General features: G+C 37.0%; 1 pseudogene; it reads left to right on the forward strand.

The window, feature by feature from the left end:
• The first annotated feature begins 2,557 nt into the window (after positions 1-2,557).
• LOC149209419 (UDP-glucuronic acid decarboxylase 4 pseudogene) lies at positions 2,558-6,496 on the forward strand (annotated as a pseudogene).
• Positions 6,497-26,344: the final 19,848 nt, after the last annotated feature.

Here is a 26,344-nt window from a genome sequence, read left to right on the forward strand (position 1 = left end):
TTCCACAATTGTAGCCCAGCCTTGTCCTTCCGGGTATCCCTCCCACATCGCCATGGGATTATGCGCTGGGGCTGGCTGTTCAGGTTCGCGAGCTCGGGAAGGTGCTTGCTGAGGTGCCTGCAGTAAATTACCCCCTGCACTCGAAGACTCCCCCATTGGCCATTTCCCTTTGACATCCTTTTGATTTTCCTCAGTAGGGAGCTGTTGCATTCCTTCTTCACTCTCCCCAGGGATCTTGGTAAATAGCACTGAGATGTGGGCATTAATGCCGGCATTGTCCCTGGAGCTACCCAGGGTGAAGATAACTGATCCGAACGCAGGGAGTCTAGGCGCACCATCACTAGATCCACCAGCCTCCATAAACTGACTAGCTTGAACAGGGGAAGCTCCCAATAAATATTTATGTTTAAGGACAAAAGTAGAACAATAAATCTTTATACACGAAATAACTATGTATTGTTATCTCATAACATCATTTATGTTTAGTCTTTTCTTATAAAGAAAGAGAATAGAATTGAAATAAAGGGTTTGTTTTCGTTTCTCATTATTAAGAAAATCACATTTCTTGTGCAAGATTAGTCCTGTACAGTGTCATATAACAAAGAGAAGAAAAATGGAATAAGCAATCACTTTCTTATATTTCCTGATGAATTAATCAATAACCTGTGCAAGGACATATTTCACATATATGTAATCAAGAAAGGGTTCAACATTGTCCATCTGTGCTCATTTAGACTAAAACATTTACCATGGAAAATGAATGAGTTTCAGGAACAACAAAAGAAGGTTGTTGGAAATCATTGAGAAATACAAATAGATTATCAGTAGCACTTTGGTAGTGAGTAGGATTGGAAACCCAAGTTCCATAAACGACTCAATGCATGTAGAATAGTTATTGGGTAACTAGATAACCCAGGAAAAGAATTATAAGTTCTAGTAAAACATTTGGGCCAATACAGGATAGCTTGAAAGGAGACGAGAAACATACCTTTTGAGAATACTGTGCATATAAATAAAACTCACCCGTACCAAAATGATTTTTGAAAACAACTATATATTTTTTTGTTTGCACACAATAGAACGACATAATATATTAATGGGTGCGAGTCCAGAGGAAAATGTAATGTGGTAATGAGGTAACGAGCATACTAAGTTTGTGGGTGTGTAATACACTAGTTGCCAGTAATTATGATAGACCAACCCATTAAGACAAAATCCATACACATAAAGTATTTAAATTACAGTCGAGGCCTTTTGAAGCTTAGAAAGTCGAGAACAAAAGAGAAATGCACCCCTTTCATTCAAAATTATGGAGGTTGTATTAATAAAACTTCTTGATTAGAGTCATAAAATAAGCCTACGGTATATAACAAATCCAAAATTCCTAAGACCTGGAGAAGTTGAAAATAATTAATATTATTTTGTATTAATGGAGAAAATGGTTACATGGTTGTAACGTATCTCCCTAGTTTAGGATTAGTTCCTAGAGTTTAGGGGTTTGGTTGCAACTTCGTAATTCCTAGTATTGTATTTAATAATGTAATATTTCATTGATGAATAATAGAGTGTATGAGAGTGATCTCTCTGTTTTGAGTGTAGTCTCCAGGTGTAGGCCTCACCTGTGAGCTACATCTCCTTCATTTTCAATTTTGTTCACATTTTAACTTGGTATCAGAGGTAAGATTGGGTGAGCCTGATCTTGTATCACCTCTTGTGACTGAAGTGCCTTTGTGGCCAACTTGCCTTGTGGCAGAATTGCCTGTGTGGTTTGAGGTGCCTTTGTGGCCGCGTGTACACAAGAGCTTTGTGCTCAATTGAGCAGGTGGACTGCAGAACACCTGGCTCGGACTCAGATGTTTTTTTTTCTCTGAGTAGAAGGGAAGTGGCGCACTTTTCACGCTGACAGTAGCGCTAGGAAGCGGAATTGGCATGGATGCTCGGCTATTAATCGCGCCAGAGTGCCAAATTACCCGATTGGCGTGGAAAATCACGGAAAAATCGTACCAGCAAGTTTTACTCTAAGCGATTTTTTCTTGGCACAGATTTTTCGCTCGGGAATGCGCCAATCCGCTCGGGGACGCGCCAATCCACCTTCAAGGAAATCTGCAGGAAGCCTCATCTTCGTTTGGTGATTTGCGAAGTGAGCAGAACGGAGAAGTTGCAGATCTATCTGGGAGAGGCAGATCGGATCAGTTTTGATCAGATCGATTTTTTGGCTGCATTGAAAAATGGTGAATTTTCTCATCGGAGCGGAATTGATCTTGCTGAGTTGTCAGATATTGCCGGATCTGAATCAGTGAGTAGATCACGAGATCAGCAGATCGGACTTGCCCGGTGGAGGTGTATTGAAGTTCCTGATTTACTCGATGGTAGCAGATCGGACTTGCCCGGTGGTGGTGCATTGGAGTTCCGGATCTGTTCAGTGGTAGCAGATCGGACTTGCCCGGTGGTGGCGCATTGGAGTTCTGGATCTGTTCGGTGGTAGCAGATCGGACTTGCTCGGTGGTGGCTCATTGAAGACTGATTCATCAGAGGATCAGAAATTTATCAGTCCAATATGAATAACAGTGATGAGTACTCTCTTAAGCAAGAAAAGACGTGGTCTATTATCAGGCCAGTAGATTATTTGCTCAGGGAGCAACGGTTACTGTTAATTTTGATAGGAATCGCCATCGCATCAACTTTCTTTATCCTTCAGCATGTTTTTTTGGCTTCTAATGTTAATGAAAATGGAAGGTTTGTGCCCAACAAACCTCATCGAGTTGTTTATGAGACGCCTGTTTCTCGGCGTACTCAGTATCATTCAGGTTCGATGGTGAATTCGGGGGCTAAAGTGCTCCTAGGTTTGAAGAGAAAGTCCTTGCGAGTTGTCGTGACGGGTGGAGCTGGCTTTGTTGGCAGTCATTTACTTGACAGGCTCATGGCAAGAGGCGACAATGTTATTGTTGTCGACAATTTCTTCACAGGAAGGAAGGAGAATGCTGAGGTGCGGATTGCTCGAATTTTCAATACATACGGTTCGCGAATGTGCCGTGATGATGGTCGCGTTGCAAGTAATTTTGTTGCTCAGGCTTTGCGCAAGGAGCCTTTGACAGTCTATGGAAATGGGGAACAGACACGAAGCTTCCAGTTCGTTTCTGATCTGGTTGAAGGCCTTATGCGACTTATGGAGGGTGAACATGTTGGTCCTTTCAATCTTGGGAATCCTGGGGAATTTACAATGTCAGAACTAGAACAGATTGAAGAAGGAAAGGATGACTCTAACAGTGATTGGCACATTCCATTGCTAATGGGAGAAAATAGTAAGGAAGATGAAGAGCAGGAGCAGAAACAAGAAGAGCAGAAAGAAGAACAAGAAAAAGGTGATAAAGCAAGCCCATTTAGAGCTGACAAATTTGAGATAAGTCCCCTATCAAGGAGATTTGGTAGGAAGACTCAATTACCATTAAAATTGAGAGACTATGCATTAATGTCAAAGTTTTTAAACATTGTAGAACCTGCAAATTATGAGGAAGCAAGTAAATCTGAAGTATGGAGGGCTGCAATGTATGAGGAAATAGAATCAATAAATAGAAACCATACTTGGGATTTGGTTGAATTTCCTGAAGTTAAAACCCCCATAGGATGCAAATGGCTGTATAAACCAAAAATGAATGCAGATGGGAGTATAGGGAAACCTGAAGCTAGACTAGTAGCAAAGGGTTACTCACAGCAAGAGGGAATAGATTTCGATGACACCTTTGCTCCTATAGCCGAATTAAACACCATTAGAATGCTAATTTACTTAGCAACAAAACACAAATGGCAGCTACACCAGCTAGAGGTTAAGTCTGCATTTCTGAATGATGACTTGAAGGAAGAAATTTATTTAGTACAACCTGAAGGTTTTGTGAAAAAGGGACAGGAACATCTTGTGTGTAAATTGAAAAAGGTACTTTATGGTTTAAAACAGGCACCCAGGTCGTGGTATGAGAAAACTGACTCATTTTTTGTACAACATGGATTTCATAGGAGCTTGAATGATCCAAATCTGTATACCAAGTTTAATAAACAGAGGCAAATTAGTTTGATTTCTTTGTATGTAGACGATATGATTGTAACAGGGAATGCTAACAATCTGATCAAAGAAATCAGATGTCACAAGTGTATGAGATGGAAAGACTCTGGAAAAACCTTTCTTACTCAAGGAAAGTATGCCAGAAGCTTGCTGGAAAGGTTCAAAATGGTTATTCTAGCAGGTTTTCCAGATTCTGATTGGGCAGGTAACTTGGATGATCGAAGATTTATCACAGGTTACACATTCAGCATAGGATCCGGGGTCATAGCATGGAGCAACAAGAAGCAGAGTATTGTAGCTTTGTCTTCGTGTGAAGTTGAGTATCAAGCATTGTGTGCAGCGACGTGTGAAGCAATCTGGTTGAGAAGGCTTCTCAAAGATGCAGGAAAAGAACAAAAGAATCCCACTTCCATCAAAAGCGAAAACCAAAGCACCATTAAATTGGCATACAATCCAGTGTTTCACAAAAACACCAAACATATAGACACTTAGTTCCATTTTGTCAGAGAGAAGATACAGTCAAAAGAAATTATTGTTGAATATTGTAAAACTTGTGACAATTTGGCTGATATTTTTACAAAGCCACTTGCAAGTGTGAAGTTTGAATTGTTTAGAAGGATGCTAGGAGTCCAGGACAACCCTTTCTCCATTAAGGGGGGGAGTTGAAAATAATTAATATTATTTTGTATTAATGGAGAAAATGGTTACATAGTTGTAACGTATCTCCCTAGTTTAGGATTAGTTCCTAGAGTTTAGGGGTTTGGTTGCAACTTCCTAATTTCTAGCATTGTATTTAATGATGTAATCTTTCATTGATGAATAATAGAGTGTACGAGAGTGATCTCTCTGTTCTGAGTGTAGTCTCCAGGTGTAGGCCTCACCTGTGAGCTACATCTCCTTCATTTTCAATTCTGTTCACATTTTATCTGGAGAAGCACCATGCTATCTATGCACAAAAATAACTCCATACACTTTCATAAATACAGTCTCTATAATTTAATGTCGAAAATCCAAAACACACAGAATCATTTGAGTGGGAATTCATGACTCGATTAACCCTAAGGCCACCCTTTAGAAAAAGCTCCATTCGACCTCAGAGGGGGTGTCCGAGTGGATTTCATAATATAAACCCCGCTTTGCTGCAGAACCCAAAAGGGCAACAAGCCTAAACCCTTGTATCGACCCAGAGAGGAAGCAATAAGAACCTAGAAAGAATTATACAATCCACATCAGAGAATCTAAGCGTTAAACCCATTGCCAAGGGAGTCGTAAAAGGGAGAAAACTTGATAAAAAGAAACAACTTGTTAAAACCCAGAACATGTATATTGTGCATGTTATTTTATAATTGGTTAAGGTAGAAACTGAAGCAGTGAACCGAAGGGGATTACCTGTGGTGGGTGGGGCTATAATTTTGACCAACATCGAACCTGAGAAATAACTCCATTAAACCCTATGTCAAAAATCATTAGCAAAGGAACAAATTTCTATTAAAAAAAATTGTGTCCGGGTTACCTGTGAAGAAATCGTCGAGGGTCTACCAACTCCTAGGAGGTATCTCCATCGCTGAAGAAAGAGAAGAGCCTCTAGGGACAAAGGACAGTTAGTCATAGTGTTCCTAAATGATGGACATTGAAAGAAAAATAAAATATGACACAAAGATCAGGAATTAACCCTAAGAAGTACCATTTCTGTCTGAGAAATGAAGGGGCAGCGAGAAAGGCATACTGCTTGCTAGAGGAGAACCTTGAAGACACATCTAGTAACCTGGAGGACACACTCAGCCTTGCGAAAGGAGGAATGAGTTGCAGAGCTGGAGTCCTAGCATGGCCAAGCAGAATGACTATTTTTTTTTCTGGTTAGGGTAAAAATGATTGTGTTAGTGGAAACCAAGGGAGCTTCCATCCATGGCTACAAATGTTACAAGTGGACTGAGGATGTGGCTCAAAATGCCTCGAGAAAAAAAAAACAATAACAGTGTACATTAAAGTTTAATGAAAGAATAAATGGTGGTATTGTTAACGATCTCAGATTAACATTGTGAATTGATATGACCTAGGGATCTGAGTTAGGGTGTATCAAATAACTCCCGCAATAAATATTCTTTAATTGCCATAATTAAGTGGATACAATATTTGTGGTAAATGTGTTGGTAAATCATTCAACATGTTGACCTTACGATTTTTTATTTTCTGAGTTGATTCTTATGGTGTAGGTGTATGTTACGGTGAGATTGGTGTGTATATGAAAATTAAAGTCGTGATAAAAAACTTTGAGGGCAAAAGGTATAGTAATTCATGGTATTTGATAAATAATTGCTTTACTTATTTTTACTCTAAGTCTAATGCATTATAAATACGTAGTTCTTCTGATGCATTATAGTGGTGAATAAAATGAGGTTCAGAGTCACCCCAAGCAATGGAATTGTGGCCAATCCTTGATTTATTAATATTAATATTTTAGATCTTCTAGCCACCAGTTCAGGATTTGATAGTGTGCTTATATTTCTCAACATTCACGAGATATATTAAATATGTACCAATCTATCTACTTTAATAATATATTACAAACATTCCATGAAAATTCTTTGAAATTGTGCTTTAAATAACATCCATAGTGTTAATTATGGTAACACTATAAATTAAGTGCAACCATGAAAATATTCACATCTATTGTTATCTATTTTTATTACTGTAAATATTATTTCTATTTTTATTATTGTAATATTATTGACATTGAGTGTAAATATTATTGTATTTCTATTTGAGAAATAAATATATTCACATTGAGTGTTATCTACAGTTTTTAACAATTTCAATCTACACTTTTAGAGCAAACATGGAAGCAAAGAACCAATTTAAATATCACCTAACAATCCAGCGAAAAATAGTGAGCTCAAACGAGAAACTTGAAAGGCATAAATTTACTTGAATATAATGTTCAACTATATCAACTATATTTAATGTCCTAAGAATGATTTTTTTTAAAGGAGAAACTTGAATATAATGTTCTATGTTTCGCAGACATTTCTTTACTTAATGGATTTATATGGACACTTTTCCTTTTTACTCAATATACCCTTATTTTCTTAATGGATTTATATGGACACTTGTCCTTCCTCATCGTGCATAGATTTCCAACTACATCAGCCTTTGCTTGAATCTCATTGATTTGGGTAGATGTTACACTAAAAAATGTCACCATGACTATTTACAGTTAGTATGGCTCAATCAACAGTCATGCTACCCTCTTAGGCAAGTCTTATGCCTCTGCTCTCCATGTCAAACTCCAAAAAAGAGAGAAAGTCTTGTATAAATGTATTTATCTCTGGGGACGCAGGTTCTCTCAACTTTACCTGCGGGGACGCTCCCAATGTTCACAAAAGCTGCGTCCAAAGACGCTCTGTATGTAAAGGGACAGGTGCGTCCCCCTGAAAAGGTTAAAATGCGCAAGTTTCATCTTTAAAAAGTCACTTGTGGTTATTTCTAGAGCATTCTAGAAGGTTGTTCGACGTGTATTGAGCGCCTCCAGATGGTTCATGCACTCCTACCAAAGAGGAACTTATCCCATCAATAGGGGAGCTATCCCATCCAAAGAGGGGACTATCCCATTGATGGTGGACCTGATTAACTTCCTCTTGAGCACTATAAGTACAGGCATTGGGCCAGAAGGAGAGAGGTTGAAAGCTATACATTTCTAAGGGTAAATGCTGCAGGAATTAGGACTCCCATTTAGAAGCTTGTGAGGAGAGATTGCCATCTTTGCTTGTTCTATTTGGAAGTGGGTGAGCTTTGTCAAAGTAGAGGAAGACTCTTGTGGACCCTGGAAGGAGCTTGCACAACACCAAGGCTCAGGTTGTAATGGTTCCTTTTGATTACCTTTAATGCAAATTGGTCCATTCTTCTCAATAACTTGTTGTTTATTGGTTATTTCATGTACTCCTTGGTCTATATGTTGAATATGCTTTATTTTATGTTATAATCAGGTGCTATTTAATTGTTTGACTGTTGGTGATTGCAGGTTTTGGAGAAAAGGAGGAACTCATCCAGATCAACAAAGCTTGGACTTCTACAACAACGTTTGGACAAAGGTAAGAACGAAACACTTGATTTCTCATATCACAATGCATGTTTAGAGAAGGATAGTTCTAGTTTGTCTTGTTTGTCATTAGAATGTCTTAGACTTCTAGGAAGGTCGTTTGTGTCCGCACTTTTGACTGATTCCGTGTGACAAATTGGCGACTCCACTGGAGATTCCATTGATGAGAAAAGTCTTTTCCTTTGTGTGAACTTTGCTTTTAGAAAATTGGTTTATTTTTCTGGTTTTGGCTCTGTGATTCTGTCTCTGGGTGGGTTAGCTTAGGATTAGTTTTATTTTGGTTTTTCTTGAGTTTTTCAGTAGGACGCACCCTCTGAGTGCTGCATAGTGCGTCCCTGGACGCACTTTTGCTGTGTGCACAGAGCGGGCCCGCACCTGTGCTAACGGGTTGCCTGCGTCCCCTGCCAAAATTTGAGAAAATTCCATTTTTTACACTTTTTGCTCTTAGATTTTGTTTTTTCTTAGTTTTTTCTGCCCAGATTCATTAGTCCCTTGCCAATGCGCTCTAGCAGTTACGCTTAGGGGGCATCAAGCACAGTTTTCTGTCTGTTTCAAGCTTGTGTAAAAATGAAACTACTTTGAAGCATAGTTTTTCTTCGTTTCAAGCTTTTGTAAAAATGAAACCTATCTCGAGTCAATTTCAGTTATTTTCAAGACTCGTTAAACTCATGAAAATCCCGAGATTATTTTGCTATCTTTCATTCTCGTAAAACAAATGAAAATGCCGAGTTCTTTCCGTCTTTTCCTGCTCGTAAATTAAATTGAAAGTCGGCCATATGAGTACATTTTTATCCCTTTTTCGAACTCGTTAAAACTTACGAAAAAGTGAAAACCATGAGTACATTTTTATCCCTTTTTCGAACTCGTTAAAACTTACGAAAAAGTGAAACCTTGGAGTCCTCTTTTAAGCCCTTTTCAGACTCCTAAAACATGAAAATATCGCCGAGCGTTTCTTTTACACTCGTTAAAACGGAATTAAAAGACGGTCCCCTTATAGCTCTTTTCTGACCGTAAAATCAGGAAAAGATTGCCGGGTTTTTGTCGTTTCAAACTCGATACGGAAATAAAACCACGTGTCCTTGATCGCTTTTTACTTTTCAGGTCAGTGGCACTAATTATGAAAGTACTCCTTGGTCGAAAGATCAAGCGGTTCCCCCAGGTATTATTTTATACTTTTTCAGGCTTGAGGGACACAAATCTACGAAAAAGTTCAACTTGGAGTCTTCTTAAGTTTTTCAGACTCTCTAAAATTGAAAAACACCGAGTTTCTCCTATACTGGGCTCGTTAAACATTTCACAGTAAAGGACCTGTTCAATTACAAACAGGAACGAACCACTCCTTCCTAGGGTTCGAATCAAAACTAGGTTGGACTCATCCGAAGGATGAGCTTATAATCAAGCATATGTTATCCTCCTCAAGCTTGTTAAAAATAAAGAGGTACTTGCCAGAAATGGTGGGGGAAAAGAGAGAAGAATGAACCTGTTTGTTACCTTTTGTCTCAAAAGAAACTTTATTACCACTCTTGAACACGACACTTTTCATTCACCTGGGTTGGGAAATATTTTACCTCACAGTTGATCAAACCACTTTGAAAGTCTTTAACTGGGTTCCGGGGATTAACTTTGAGTTATTCGTCACCAAGCCATCTGTCGTGTCGTTATGTGTTCACGAGGTCTGCAAGCAAAACTTTCATCTGCAAAATACTTGTCATCCATTTGACCATCCCTGAGTCAGTCCTTACAGCAACATTTCTTCAACTTGAACAATGATTTCGTGTTGCGGGCTTGCCTGCAACGGGTCGCTTTCTATCGACATCAGCACATTATCTAGAGAGATGACTTAAAAATCGTCAGTACCTTGAAGTCTGCATGCATCAATGGCAGGTTTCTCGCCTTTGACGTCAGTTTACATCATTGACTTTCGATCGAAGGATTCCGTGAAATGTTCGACATCAACTCATTCATTCACATCTCATGGATTGTACTAGGTAATTTGAGAACCATTGACATTACTGGTGGTCTCTCTCACGCTTGTTAACAGTTCACATCATCGATTGGTAATCAAGTGGTTTCTACCATGTTCGACATCGACTCATTTATTCGCATGGCTAGAATCGTACCAATTCGAGAAGTAGGAATGAAGACCCTGGATCAAATCTTTACCATCCAGGCTGCGAGGAGTTTTGTATTCATTATCTAAGTAGACTAATCATAAACAGATGGCTGCGTCCATACTGTGTCTACAAAAGTCTATGATTGTGATGTACTGCAAGATCATTCCTGTATCAGAGTAGTTAGTCTGTTAGTTAAAGTTTTGATCTGAGTATGGGAATGCCTACCTCAGTGATGATATAATCTTATACATGTATTTTGTGTTGAAAATTGCAGGTTCTGACCAGGCTCTCCATGGGATAATCCTTGAAATGATAAAGCACTTCACCCTTCCTAGATATTACAAACCCTAATCTATTCCAGGCTTCGCACTTTAGGGGGCAATCTGTTACACTAAAAAATGTCACCATGACTATTTACAGTTAGTATGGCTCAATCAACAGTCATGCTACCCTCTTAGGCAAGTCTTATGCCTCTGCTCTCCATGTCAAACTCCAAAAAAGAGAGAAAGTCTTGTATAAATGTATTTATCTCTGGGGACGCAGGTTCTCTCAACTTTACCTGCGGGGACGCTCCCAATGTTCACAAAAGCTGCGTCCAAAGACGCTCTGTATGTAAAGGGACAGGTGCGTCCCCCTGAAAAGGTTAAAATGCGCAAGTTTCATCTTTAAAAAGTCACTTGTGGTTATTTCTAGAGCATTCTAGAAGGTTGTTCGACGTGTATTGAGCGCCTCCAGATGGTTCATGCACTCCTACCAAAGAGGAACTTATCCCATCAATAGGGGAGCTATCCCATCCAAAGAGGGGACTATCCCATTGATGGTGGACCTAATTAACTTCCTCTTGAGCACTATAAGTACAGGCATTGGGCCAGAAGGAGAGAGGTTGAAAGCTATACATTTCTAAGGGTAAATGCTGCAGGAATTAGGACTCCCATTTAGAAGCTTGTGAGGAGAGATTGCCATCTTTGCTTGTTCTATTTGGAAGTGGGTGAGCTTTGTCAAAGTAGAGGAAGACTCTTGTGGACCCTGGAAGGAGCTTGCACAACACCAAGGCTCAGGTTGTAATGGTTCCTTTTGATTACCTTTAATGCAAATTGGTCCATTCTTCTCAATAACTTGTTGTTTATTGGTTATTTCATGTACTCCTTGGTCTATATGTTGAATATGCTTTGTTTTATGTTATAATCAGGTGCTATTTAATTGTTTGACTGTTGGTGATTGCAGGTTTTGGAGAAAAGGAGGAACTCATCCAGATCAACAAAGCTTGGACTTCTACAACAGCGTTTGGACAAAGGTAAGAACGAAACACTTGATTTCTCATATCACAATGCATGTTTAGAGAAGGATAGTTCTAGTTTGTCTTGTTTGTCATTAGAATGTCTTAGACTTCTAGGAAGGTCGTTTGAAAATGAAACAAGGGTAGGTTAAGTAGGTAGATTTTAAAGAGTAGTCATGAGCATAGTTCCTTGTCTTGTGTCAAGCTCATTAAAAAATGAATCAAGGATTTTATGAGCATAGTTCCTTGTCTTGTGTCAAGCTCGTTAAAAAATGAATCAAGGAGTTTAGAGCATAGTTCCTTGTCTTGTGTCAAGCTCGTTAAAAAATGAATCAAGGTTTTTAGAGTAAAGTTTTTGTTAGGTAGATTGTAGAAAGTAGTTATGAGCATAGTTCCTTGTCTTGTGTCAAGCTCACTAAAAAATGAAACAACTCCCACAAGTCTTTCCATGATCTTGAAAGTAAAGCTTCATTCCATCCACCTCATTGAATGCAATGAAGCTTGGGGGGCATGTACCTCGTTTTGCGTCATTATGCTGGGGGCATGTGAACTTATAACAAGCATAGTTTTTCGTTTCAAGCTTGCATAAACATGAAACCGAATCCGAGCATAGTTCTTTTCCTGTGTCAAGCTCGTGAAAAAATGAAACAAATCCTCCTCTAATTGAGTCGAGAGTTTGACTAGACCTCATAGATGTTAGGTTGTATGTTTAGGTTAGTTATTTCAGTTTTTATAGTTTTAGGTCGAGTCTTTCAAATGATCTCGTAACTAGACCTTCATTTCATCCAATTGGTTGAATGAAATGAAGCTGGGGGGGCATGCGCTCTAGCAGTTACGCTTAGGGGGCATCAAGCACAGTTTTCTGTCTGTTTCAAGCTTGTGTAAAAATGAAACTACTTTGAAGCATAGTTTTTCTTCGTTTCAAGCTTTTGTAAAAATGAAACCTATCTCGAGTCAATTTCAGTTATTTTCAAGACTCGTTAAACTCATGAAAATCCCGAGATTATTTTGCTATCTTTCATTCTCGTAAAACAAATGAAAATGCCGAGTTCTTTCCGTCTTTTCCTGCTCGTAAATTAAATTGAAAGTCGGCCATATGAGTACATTTTTATCCCTTTTTCGAACTCGTTAAAACTTACGAAAAAGTGAAAACCATGAGTACATTTTTATCCCTTTTTCGAACTCGTTAAAACTTACGAAAAAGTGAAACCTTGGAGTCCTCTTTTAAGCCCTTTTCAGACTCCTAAAACATGAAAATATCACCGAGCGTTTCTTTTACACTCGTTAAAACGGAATTAAAAGACGGTCCCCTTATAGCTCTTTTCTGACTGTAAAATCAGGAAAAGATTGCCGGGTTTTTGTCGTTTCAAACTCGATACGGAAATAAAACGACGTGTCCTTGATCTCTTTTTACTTTTCAGGTCAGTGGCACTAATTATGAAAGTACTCCTTGGTCGCAAGATCAAGCGGTTCCCCCAGGTATTATTTTATACTTTTTCGGGCTTGAGGGACACAAATCTACGAAAAAGTTCAACTTGGAGTCTTCTTAAGTTTTTCAGACTCTCTAAAATTGAAAAACACCGAGTTTCTCCTATATTGGGCTCGTTAAACATTTCACAGTAAAGGACCTGTTCAATTACAAACAGGAACGAACCACTCCTTCCTAGGGTTCGAATCAAAACTAGGTTGGACTCATCCGAAGGATGAGCTTATAATCAAGCATATGTTATCCTCCTCAAGCTTGTTAAAAATAAAGAGGTACTTGCCAGAAATGGTGGGGGAAAAGAGAGAAGAATGAACCTGTTTGTTACCTTTTGTCTCAAAAGAAACTTTATTACCACTCTTGAACACGACACTTTTCATTCACCTGGGTTGGGAAATCTTTTACCTCGCAGTTGATCAAACCACTTTGAAAGTCTTTAACCGGGTTCCGGGGATTAACTTTGAGTTATTCGTCACCAAGCCATCTTTCGTGTCGTTATGTGTTCAAGAGGTCTGCAAGAAAAACTTTCATCTGCAAAATACTTGTCATCCATTTGACCATCCCTGAGTCAGTCCTTACAACAACATTTCTTCAACTTGAACAATGATTTCGTTTTGCGGGCTTGCCTGCAACGGGTCGCTTTCTATCGACATCAGCACATTATCTAGAGAGATGACTTAAAAATCGTCAGTACCTTGAAGTCTGCATGCATCAATGGCAGGTTTCTTGCCTTTGACGTCAGTTTACATCATTGACTTTCGATCGAAGGATTCCGTGAAATGTTCGACATCAACTCATTCATTCACATCTCATGGATTGTACTGGGTACTTTGAGAACCATTGACATTACTGGTGGTCTCTCTCACGCTTGTTAACAGTTCACATCATCGACTGGTAATCAAGTGGTTTCTACCATGTTCGACATCGACTCATTTATTCGCATGGCTAGAATCGTACCAATTCGAGAAGTAGGAATGAAGACCCTGGATCAAATCTTTACCATCCAAGCTGCGAGGAGTTTTGTATTCATTATCTAAGTAGACTAATCATAAACAGATGGCTGCGTCCATACTGTGTCTACAAAAGTCTATGATTGTGATGTACTGCAAGATCATTCCTGTATTAGAGTAGTTAGTCTGTTAGTTAAAGTTTTGATCTGAGTATGGGAATGCCTACCTCAGTGATGATATAATCTTATACATGTATTTTGTGTTGAAAATTGCAGGTTCTGACCAGGCTCTCCACGGGATAATCCTTGAAATGATAAAGCACTTCACCCTTCCTAGATATTACAAACCCTAATCTCTTCCAGGCTTCGCACTTTAGGGGGCAATCTGTTACACTAAAAAATGTCACCATGACTATTTATAGTTAGTATGGCTCAATCAACAGTCATGCTACCCTCTTAGGCAAGTCTTATGCCTCTGCTCTCCATGTCAAACTCCAAAAAAGAGAGAAAGTCTTGTATAAATGTATTTATCTCTGGGGACGCAGGTTCTCTCAACTTTACCTGCGGGGACACTCCCAATGTTTACAAAAGCTGCGTCCAAAGACGCTCTGTATGTAAAGGGACAGGTGCGTCCCCCTGAAAAGGTTAAAATGCGCAAGTTTCATCTTTAAAAAGTCACTTGTGGTTATTTCTAGAGCATTCTAGAAGGTTGTTCGACGTGTATTGAGCGCCTCCAGATGGTTCATGCACTCCTACCAAAGAGGAACTTATCCCATCAATAGGGGAGCTATCCCATCCAAAGAGGGGACTATCCCATTGATGGTGGACCTGATTAACTTCCTCTTGAGCACTATAAGTACAGGCATTGGGCCAGAAGGAGAGAGGTTGAAAGCTATACATTTCTAAGGGTAAATGCTGTAGGAATTAGGACTCCCATTTAGAAGCTTGTGAGGAGAGATTGCCATCTTTGCTTGTTCTATTTGGAAGTGGGTGAGCTTTGTCAAAGTAGAGGAAGACTCTTGTGGACCCTGGAAGGAGCTTGCACAACACCAAGGCTCAGGTTGTAATGGTTCCTTTTGATTACCTTTAATGCAAATTGGTCCATTCTTCTCAATAACTTGTTGTTTATTGGTTATTTCATGTACTCCTTGGTCTATATGTTGAATATGCTTTGTTTTATGTTATAATCAGGTGCTATTTAATTGTTTGACTGTTGGTGATTGCAGGTTTTGGAGAAAAGGAGGAACTCATCCAGATCAACAAAGCTTGGACTTCTACAACAACGTTTGGACAAAGGTAAGAACGAAACACTTGATTTCTCATATCACAATGCATGTTTAGAGAAGGATAGTTCTAGTTTGTCTTGTTTGTCATTAGAATGTCTTAGACTTCTAGGAAGGTCATTTGTGTCCGCACTTTTGACTGATTCTGTGTGACAGTAGAACACCTGGATTCAAGGTTGCATCAAAGTGACTAATTCCTAAGAAATTTCTTTCGGCATGTTGATGATAAAAGACGAAGGGCCAGTTGTTCACCAAGATTACCAAAATGTGGAGGTATCTCAGTGGTCAAAAAATTCATTCTCGGAACATGTTTTTAGTCAATCCAACTCCAATAAAATGTTTCCTAACAGATTAAGGTCTAGGGCCTCCAAATATTTACATACAGTATGAAACTAATGAGACTCTCCAGACATTAAACTAACATGCTAAAAAATCATCCATTTCTTCTATTTCGTAACATCAATTAATATCGATTGTTAATCATTGAAAGGGATGATTATGATTTCAATCAATTTGGCTTTTTTTCACATTAAAAATATTACAAAATATGGATTTTCTCAACAAAGTGAATGAATAGGTTTTTGTTTCAAAATTATTTATTGGCATATGCAAACAAAACTGGTATCCAAAATTTATCCACATATGCAAATAAAATAAGTCCAAAATTTATGGACATTAAAACCAACCTGAGATTCTGGTTGTATGTTTGGTGCTCCTTGCCCATCCATTCATTTGGTATTGGCTCTTAGATTTTGATTTGGATGAGATGTTCTGCAGCTACAACCGCTTGAATCGTAGGTGAAACTCTGGTCACTCATTCAAATAACTAAAACCTATCTCTCCCCCCTCTGATGCAAGCCTCGCTCATCCAATTACATTTTCATGGGTTTGGTAACATCAAGCTCGTATCTTTAGCTTCAACCTGTTAGGGATTGGTTAGAATGAGGATTCTGATGTAATATATCAAATTTTAAAAGCACAAATACCTTAGTTGTTCGAAGTATTAAATATTTGATACAATTCTGTTAATTTTTCATATTGACCTTTCTTGTATCAATTACTTTAGCCTAATTTACTTCTTCATTAACAATGCATCAAATTATTAGCAGTATAATCAACCATAAATGTAACTAAAGAAAGAAAAATACATGCAGTGACAAAGAAGACAACAACGCAACCATAAGATGCAGTAGATTGGTCCAAGGCTAGGGAAAAACCCCACAAGGGGGAAACCCTTTCAAATATTCTTCTTTAATAGATCATGATAAACAATTTTTAGCAGATAGTACAATGAGGCCAATACATATGTTTGCAGAGGATATGTAAAAATCAGATCTACAAATCTATAGAAGTATATAACAAAAGAGAGAAACCAAGATCTACCAGATCACTAAAGCCAACTGTCAAATCCAAAGTCAAAACCCTGGACGCTCTCAGCAAAACTGACTGCGTGCATCTGAAACTCTGTGGAAACTCTCTCTGCCACTGTGTGAGCACATCTGTAACTGGTCAAATGCTCTCAAGAAGACCTTGTGCTTGCGTCCGGGGTCAAACCTATTAGATCTACTCCAAAACCCTTGGACGCTCCCTTCCAGTTACTGTGCGTGCATCCAGGACGACATGGATGCTCTCAGGATGACTGTTTGTGAACATCCAGGGACCGACACCTTCATTTATTCCTATGAAAACCTGGATTCTCTCATAAGATTCTGTGCTAATGTATATAGGTATCTAGATGTTGTCTTGAACACTGTGTGCAAGCATATAGGGACTAAAATTCTTAGTTTTGTGCCAACGTCTAAGAACTAAAAAACCCTAGATGAGAGGGAGATTTTCTCTTGTGATTTCGGACCCTTGCGCGAACTCCTTCTATTATACCTGTGCGGACCAAGACAAAAGAGAAGAATAGAATATGGCTTGATCAATGTGATGAAATGAGATTGAGGTCACTTCTATTTACAGGCTTTCCATAGGGTCCACTTGGGGTTGAGGCCGACCTAACCAATTTCACATGTGCTTAGGGCCGACCCATTCCGTAATACATGAATGAATAAAATAATTCAAAACTCAAATTCCCCTTGATCAAATCCGGTGATCATTAATTTTCATCCTCTCGAAAAGATGAATTTAATGCAAGAATCATCTCAGTCATTCGAGTTGTCCAATGTGGAATTTGACCCTAGTTGCAAAAATTAAGAGTCCCTCTCAACTAGGAAGAATCGCACCTGCCAATATCTGTAGGTTGATCTTCGTATCATCCTTTCATGTTGTGGTCATGCTTTGATTGTCTCTGCTCAACTCTATATTCTAAACATTTCTTAGATTTAAAAGAAGAAGTATCAAGGAGAAATAGCTTCCACCCAGACTAAGCAATAGGATAACTCATCATAGATGGGAGCACATCTTCAACTCTAAAATCTCATTGGGTAACCCATCCTCAACCCGGAATCTCAAAAGGGGAGCAACATCTCAACCCAATTCTATTTCCAACTGATCGTCCCATCAACGACTCTCAATAGTCATCTGGAGAACACCTGCATCATAATCGACTTGGGTTGTACACCCCCAAGTACACTCTCAATTCATTAGCTAAACGAGGAGTGGTATTCCTGACAATCCCTACTTGTGGGTATAATACAACTGGGGTATACTCTGCAAAGCCCTGACAGGTGAGAAGCATTTTCTGACCCTATTAAGATAGGAGAAAAACATTTTCAACCCTATGGGTAAAAGATAGGGGAGTACCCTATTGTCCAGTGATCCCTCGACTCCAGGAGCCCTCTATCTCAATTCCTCACCCTGGTAGCTCAAACAAGGTAGGAAGAGTTTTCTCAGTGTCCTCATTCAGAGATGCTGCTTATCCGGAGGGGCCACATCCATAAGTCCAAACTACTCTCTGAATACTAAGAACTTTCCTTTTGGTAGTGCCTTGGTGAGAATATCTGCAATGGTTTCTTCTGTGAATATGTGATGGATCCTAACAACTCCTCTCGCCACCATGTCTCGAATAAATTGATATTGAATCTCAAATTTCTTGGACTTGTCTTGGAACACATGATTCTATGCCAAACATATCCCTCTTGTTTTCACAGCATATCACTATAGTGTCTAGGACCTGCTCAAATAACTCTCCAAAAAGCTTCCTCAACCAAACTGCTTCACAGTTAGCCATGCTAGTAGTTATATATTCTGCTTCAGTGGTTCTCAATGCTACAATATTTTGTTTCCTGCTCATCTAGGATATCATGGTAGATCCAAGGCTAAAACAACATCCATATGTACTCTTTCTATCGATAACATTTCTTGCTTAGTGAGCATCAGTGTATCCATGAAGTTGAACATCTCTAGTAGAATATCTCAAGCCAAGTGTGATCGACCCATGCAAATATATCAATACATGTTTGGAAGCTATCTAATGTGTATTTAGGGGCTCAGTCATGAATTGACTTAATCTATTTACCGCATAGCAAATATATGGACGGGTGTTGACAAGGAATATCAGAGCCCCAATCAATTGTCAATACTCATATGGATTTCCCAAATCGGTTCTTGCACCTTCTCCACACAACCATTAGTGTAACCATGGATTTGTATTCAGTCATCCCAAATATTTTCAACAACTTTACAACATCTTTTCCTTGTGAAAGGAAAATATCACGAGGCCTTTGCCACACCTCAAATTCAGAATATAAATCCCTCTTAAACTCGACCATTAGAGGCTCACTACGTCCTATCAAGAATAGATCGTCAACATATAAAACCAAAATCAATGGCACACCTTAGACTACCTTGAAGTAGAGGTTGGGATCAACATTGCTTCTTGGGGATCTTGCTTCAAACCATACAATGCCTTCTTCAACCTACAAACATGTGTTATTCAATCTTCCACTTCAAATCCTTTTGGTTGTTCAACATATACTTCTTCCTATAACATGCAATGCAAGAAAGCATCTTTACATCCATCTGATGAAGAGTTCATCCTTGACTAGCAGAAAGGGAAACTATCAAACAAATGGTTGTATATCGAGCCACGGGAGCAAATATGTCATCATAATCTTCCCCCTCTTTTTGAGATAATCATCGAGATACGAACCTTTCTTTGTATTTCTCAATGTTGCCATCAATTCCATGTTTGATGTTGAATATCCACTTTGAAGTCACAACAAACTTCCCATTCAGTCTTAGTACAACATCACATACATCATTTTTCACAATCGATTCATATTCCTCAACCATAGCATCCTTCCAAATTTGTTCTTTTATTGCTTCTTCAAATGAGGACAGTTCGGCTTGAATCATAGTGCTCATGGTTGCGACATATCGCTGATACCTACATTGTTGCTTCCTTTCTCTAAATGATCTGCAAATGGGAACATTTATTTCAGCATTATGTAGAACGCGAAGCCAAAGTGGTGTCTTCATAGTAGGAGGATTACTTGGAGGAGGATCTAATGGGTCCATAGGCTCTAAGGTCTCATCAGCCATATTGGACTCGGGCACGGAAGGACGATCTAAAATATCCCAATCATCATTCTCTTCCTTTGGAGGAGGAGGCATAGGAATATCTCTTGCTTTTCCAAGAGTTGCATCTTCATCGAAAGTTATGTCCCTTCTAATTTCAACCTTCCTCTAACCAGGGATATATATTCTATATGCTTTAGAATTTTCAAAATAACCCAAAAACATACCTTTCCTTCCTATATCTTCCAATCCGTTCCTTTTATCTTTTGGCACGTGAAAATATATAGGGCATCCAAATATACAAATATGGCCAATATCAAACCCGACTGCTATGAATATTTCTTCGGGGGTCTTATTTTCTAACGCTTGATGAGGCACCCTATTTTGAACATATACAATAGTAGATATAGCTTCTAACCAAAAGAACTTTGGCACCTTTGATCACGAAGCATGGCGCAGACAACTTTTACTATAAACCTTTCCTTTCAACAAAACCATTTTGTTTAGGAGTATGTGGCACAATAATTTCATTCTTGATCCCTTCTTTATTTCAAAATTATATGAATGTGCTTAACATGTATTCACCTCCATTGTTAGACTTGAAGACTTTGATTCTCTTTCTTCATTGATTTTCAATCAAGGCTTTTAATTGCTTGAATATTTCAAAGGCTTCATCTTTGTGCTTAAGGTAGTATATGCATGTCCTTCGTAAGAAGTCATAAAAAAAGGTGATATAGTAGAGACGACCACCAATGGAATGTATCAAAATAAAACCACATATATCATAATGAATGAGATGGAGGATGTCATTTGTCTTGTTCTTACTATAGGGGAATGGTCCCCTCATTTTCTTTCCACTTGCACAACCTGGAAAAACTCCATAATGATGAGCTTGAACATCGGGGATACCTGAGACCAATTTCTTCAACTTCAGAAGTGCATCATAGTGTAGATGAGCTAGCCTACAGTGCCATAACTCACTTAGATGATTGGTATTATGAACCAATGCTAGAAGTTGTCTTCCAGTGACTTAATAGAGTACTTCAAATCTCGATTCTAATGTGAATGCATCTCTCATAGGTGAATCAACAGGCCAAGTCATAACTTTTCCTTTGATGAAGGAAACCCTCATCCCTCTATCTTTCAATGCGGATATAGATACCAGATTCTTCATTAATCCGGTACGTACATAACATCATGCAGTAGCATTGATTTCCCAGAATTCAGCTGAAACTTGATGGACCCAAATCCTTTCATGGAATGAGTGGAGTTGTCTCCAAGAATGATCTTCAGCTTAGTTTCCCTCTCTACCAGATTAGAGACGACTTCCTATTATCCAAAGAAATGACATGTCCCCACTATCAACCAACCAACTATCCCACGAATCCCATGGAAAAGAACTAGTAAGGGGAGAAATAAAAATGTATTCAGATTTATTCACAACATTGATTTCATACCTGAAAGCCCTTGATTCTTTCACTAGTACAAAATGGATAATTAGTTACTAAAAAAATGACTAAAATTTTCATATAAATGATTATTTTTTAGTGGGTGACCAATAGTAGCTAATTTACAATATCTTATAACGTGACCAACTTTTAGTCATTTTTAGCTTATTCATTAATTAGTTGTCTCAATTTTATTATCTAGTAGTATATTTAGTCATAAATTTGGTCATTAATTTAGTCATTAATTGTCACAATTAATGACCAAATATACAACAAAATATATTACTAAATGATCACCCGATAAAGCCAATTAATAACTAAAGAAATATGACCAAAATGTTGGTCGTATTATAAGATACTGTAAATTAGCTACTAATAGTCATATATATGCAAATTTTAGTCATAGTTTGAAACCAATTAATGGCCAAAGAAATATGACTAAATTTTGGTCATGTTAAAGATATCGTGAATTACCTACTAATAGTCATATATATGCAAAATTTAGTCGTCATTTGTAATAAAAAATTTATCGTTTGTAGTAGTCATTTATCCTTTTTTGGTAGTTTCATATTCATTATATAAATGACTACTTTAGTGGTTTATATTCGTTTCATTTAATTTTATTAACAACCATTACAAGAAACTAATTTAGTTGTATATTTATTTTATTTGTGATCATCATTAATCAACATAAACTACTAATTTAGTAGTTTTATATTTATTTCCTGCGTTCATTATTAATCAACATAAATCAATTAGTGTGATTTTGTAACTAAATAAAAAGAATGTCACACAACGTACATGTTCATCTAATATGAAAACACAAAGTTACAAATGTTAATTATAATACCAAATAATATCAATTGAAACTATAAATAATTTCAACTACGAAAATTATATTATATAAAATGTCAAGTATTACAATATGAGTTTCCAACTTAATATTGGTTGGAATAAAATTTACAATGAAATATTGTTTCATCACTTTAAAACATTATCATTGTGTTGTTAAGGCTTTGCAGGTGAATTCACCAACTATGAGGATTTGACCATCAGTCTCTGTGTGTCTTATGTGGGATATTGTCTCTACAAGTACCAGTAGAATAATTCTATTCTCTCTCTCTTTAATTTTCATTTTGTCACTCCAGTGTTATTGTTCTCCTCTTTCTTCAATTTCTACTTCTTACTGTCAATACTAAGTTCCTTTTCTGAAAAATAAAGAAGATATAATGCAGAGTATAAGAAATGAAATACTATGAACATTGGAATATAAAATAAATCAGATTATAAAGGATTTATATGATATATACCTTAACATCAACAATAGTGTCAATGCCATTTTCCCCCATAAAAGCAAGAAACTCGAACAAGTTTTCTTCAGTAGGGCAATAGTGGCCATTATGTAGCTAGATGACCTGTATAAACAAAGCACATAAAATATCACCATAGAAAATAACACCTTAGTATAATTAGTATTCAACCTTCAAGGAATGCTAGGCACAATCATGCCAACTAAGTTACATGCTAAAAAGCTCAGGTTGTAGATTACTTATATAGTGTGGGAGTGCAAACAAAACTCCTAGAAAACGACAAAGCTAAGTCTAGAATAAAACAAAATGAAGTAAAAAGGATACAATAATAGGATAGCCCTGTATACATGTATATAACTGGATAATGTAGAAGGCTAAGTAAATAAGTCTAAGGTTGGAGGTCGATGATGTCAAGAATGCCCAAGTCTGATGAGCATTTATTCAGATAAGAACTGCTATTTGGGTCCATTATCACATATGAATAAGCCAACTAGTTTATATCAAATTATTAATGTTTTTATTATATTTATGGGTCACTACAATATAAGTGGATAAATTGAAAAGACAGTTCCCTTCCCATTTCGTTCCTAAGTTGTAGTACAATATGTTAGCTGTGATTTGAAGCAAATTTCCAACATAGAAAATAGGTACATATCACCACTAGTAATCCCCCAAATAGGTTTATTTTGGAATGTAACTTTCAGATTCCAATTCTTACATGATTCTTGAATGGAAAATCCAAACTGAATTGCAATAACAAACTTCCAATTTGAGCGAACACCTATGGCCATCCCCAATCACTCAAACTCAAAACATCATTGATCATTATAATGGAAATATAAAATAAGAGTAGTTTTGATCTGTTTTCTAGAGTTATATGCAAAGCACCAATAGTTTTGCCATATTTAAGGTGCTTCTGATTTCCAAGATATAACACATCGATTGATATTTTACAACAAATACTTGATTCAATACAAACAAGAATTTAACATATTACAACAATACCACGAACGTTTGATCCTCAATTAGTTAAAACTAGTTAGCACAAAAACTTCAAGAAAGAGAAACAAGTAGAAATTAAAAATCCATCAATTAATAATCAATCAAAGAAGGATAAGATTTTTGCTGAAGCTTGATAAACAACTATAAATTATATTGACAGTCCATTGCAACTAGTGGTCTTATTCAAAGAGAAATACTACTTGGAGAACTCATCTTCCAAATTCTTTGTTCTGTCCATGAAGCTTTATGTAATCCTCAAAACAGAGTTTGCATTCAATATTTTAGGTTTCTGAAGCTTCCCAAAGGCCTTGCCAAATGAACCTATGAATTTCATTGATTTTAATAAAATTCTTCTTGTAGTGAAAAAATATAGTTTGATCACGTGATAGATAATTCAAGCAAGTAAAAAATTGTGTACAATATTTCTTAGAAGACTTCATGTTAAAAGGAAAACTTGCATATTTCAGATAGAAAAAGAATATTAATATAGATGGTCAATATTAAAAAACAATAGAGTGGATATAAAACTACACGTAGAACTAACAAAATCTTAATTGCAATATAGTTCATTAATTATTCTAAGTGAAGCCAACTAAATACATACAAATTTTCATTTTCAAGTTTCTTTCCCATATCTTTATTGGACATGCATCTCGCAAGGTTGTTTTAGCAAGAGTATATGTTGCATTCTCATATTCCACACTTTCTTTTCCATGAAAAATCATAGTAGGTATTGGAGGAATTCGTTCTTACATCAGTTGAGTTGTCAACTTTCATTTTCTATATTTCTGTTTTCCTACATGTGCATTATTTGAGTTTTCTTGTTTTAGATAAGAAAATAATAGGTCTTGAAAGAAAAATTTTATCATGCAAAACAATGACTAATTATATGATGCCAACTCATATTTCTTTATTGTTGGAAGAAAACCAGTCAACTATGCTTAACTGACATCATTAAAGTTATCCAAAACCAACTTGGTGGACATTTCAAGTTCGGCTACATGAAATTGTTCCTTTATGTGGATAAATTTATCTTCGTGTGTGCAAAGGGATATTAACTTTTCTAAGAGTGATGACTTATACTTACCATCATATTTTACCATTTCCAACTGATTTTTTAGCATCTTGACAGATAATATTTTTGGTTGCATCTCAATTGTGTATGATCTCATTGTCCCTAACATATATGACCTATGCATGAGGCTACTGGTACAAAGAATATAACACGTACCAAACAATATAAAGGGAATTAATTATTATAGATGTCCATGGATAAATGTTATAGCTTGTAGGAGTAGTTGGTTGTTGCCTAGAGATCTTTGGGAAGGCCCTAAGAGAATGAACTAGGACTAGTCAATGGTCCAAAATTGGACCCACGATTATTTATTTATTTATTTACAAGTAGCCATGATGAATATTCTTAACCCTTATTTTTATTATGTAACAAGGTGTGATATTTTCCAACATTCAACACATTCCCTTTATTCATTATATTTCCATTTTTCTTCTTTTATTCCATTGTGTATGCTCCCTTCCGCAACTATAATACATAACTAAAATATTTCCATGAATTCATTCTCCTATGAATTCGTATGATGTAGGCTCAAGGTGATTAATATGATATTGTTTGCAAGAAATATGAACAATATATTGCAATAAACAAGCACAAATGTGGTCATAATCTAACAAGCCAACCAAAACAGGAAATAAGGAAAATGTTAAACATGGTTGAGAGAGATGGAGATGAATATATCAGAAAGTGATATTTATTTGTATCATAATTGAAATCACCCTGCATAGATCTATCTTAACCCTAGATCTATCAAGAACCAAGACAAACAAAATCCTTTGAAGTGCGAACCTTTCCTTAAGTTTTTTGCACTCTAAAAAATGTTTGCACCTTCAATCTCAACACATGATAGATACATGATTAATATGAGTTTACATTGGTTTATATTTTATTGGCAGTACATCAAATTTATATATTTATGGTTTTTGGCATATTAGAGATGTAGATTATATAATGCACCTCCCGATGCAATGCCAAATGTCAATATATTTAGTTGAAAATCTACAAAGAGAGGATATTCTCTAATGGTTTCATTACAAGGCTAATATCATAGAAACTTGAGTAATAAAGAGCAAAAAAGAAACTAAAGACATACAAATCAATTAACAAAGTTTTTAGTAGGATAATTTGTTGATACATAAAGCCATGTTCGCTCTAGCTCAACCATAAGACAAACAAGTGACTCAAAGGGATTTTAGAGACAATAGTCCTAAAATAGTTTAGGAAAGAATATAAAGTGGCCTTAATTAGCCAATCACATGTGCATCCTTTGTTATTCATAAAATATAACCAATGGAATATCCCATCCATGAATTCACATTACCAAAACCAATCATGCATTTCAGTAGGCACCTTCACACCTATGGTCTACAATGTCTTTCCTACAACTACATGCACCAAATTTCTCTGATAGTGTAATTCATAAACCCTTTCCGCTTGGCAATGAAGTATTAGTTCATTGTTTAGGTCAACATGCAATTAATTTCTCCACTAGGATTCCATTTTCAATGTGCTTTGCCCCACCCAAACGACAAAAATTTGAATGGGATGGGGTTGGGTAAAAGTCCTAGGTGCAAGCTCTTGGTGGAATCAACCAAAATAACTTCTCATGGTTCCTCCAGCGATGCAGTAAAATTCAGTCATTTTTTGTAAAATAGTACATCACTTGCAACAAAATTCAGTCTTGGGGGTATTTTTCCATGTTGATTAGTTGTAGACAATATTGTTTTGTCTAGAAAATGAAATAACTAGTTACAACACATAAGCATCATAATTCAAATGTGACATATCTCCTA

The sequence above is a fragment of the Pinus tabuliformis genome, chromosome 1_2, assembly GCF_031772625.1.
Source record: "Pinus tabuliformis cultivar Carrire ecotype Pingquan chromosome 1_2, CPIR1, whole genome shotgun sequence".
Taxonomy (NCBI): Eukaryota; Viridiplantae; Streptophyta; class Pinopsida; order Pinales; family Pinaceae; genus Pinus; species Pinus tabuliformis.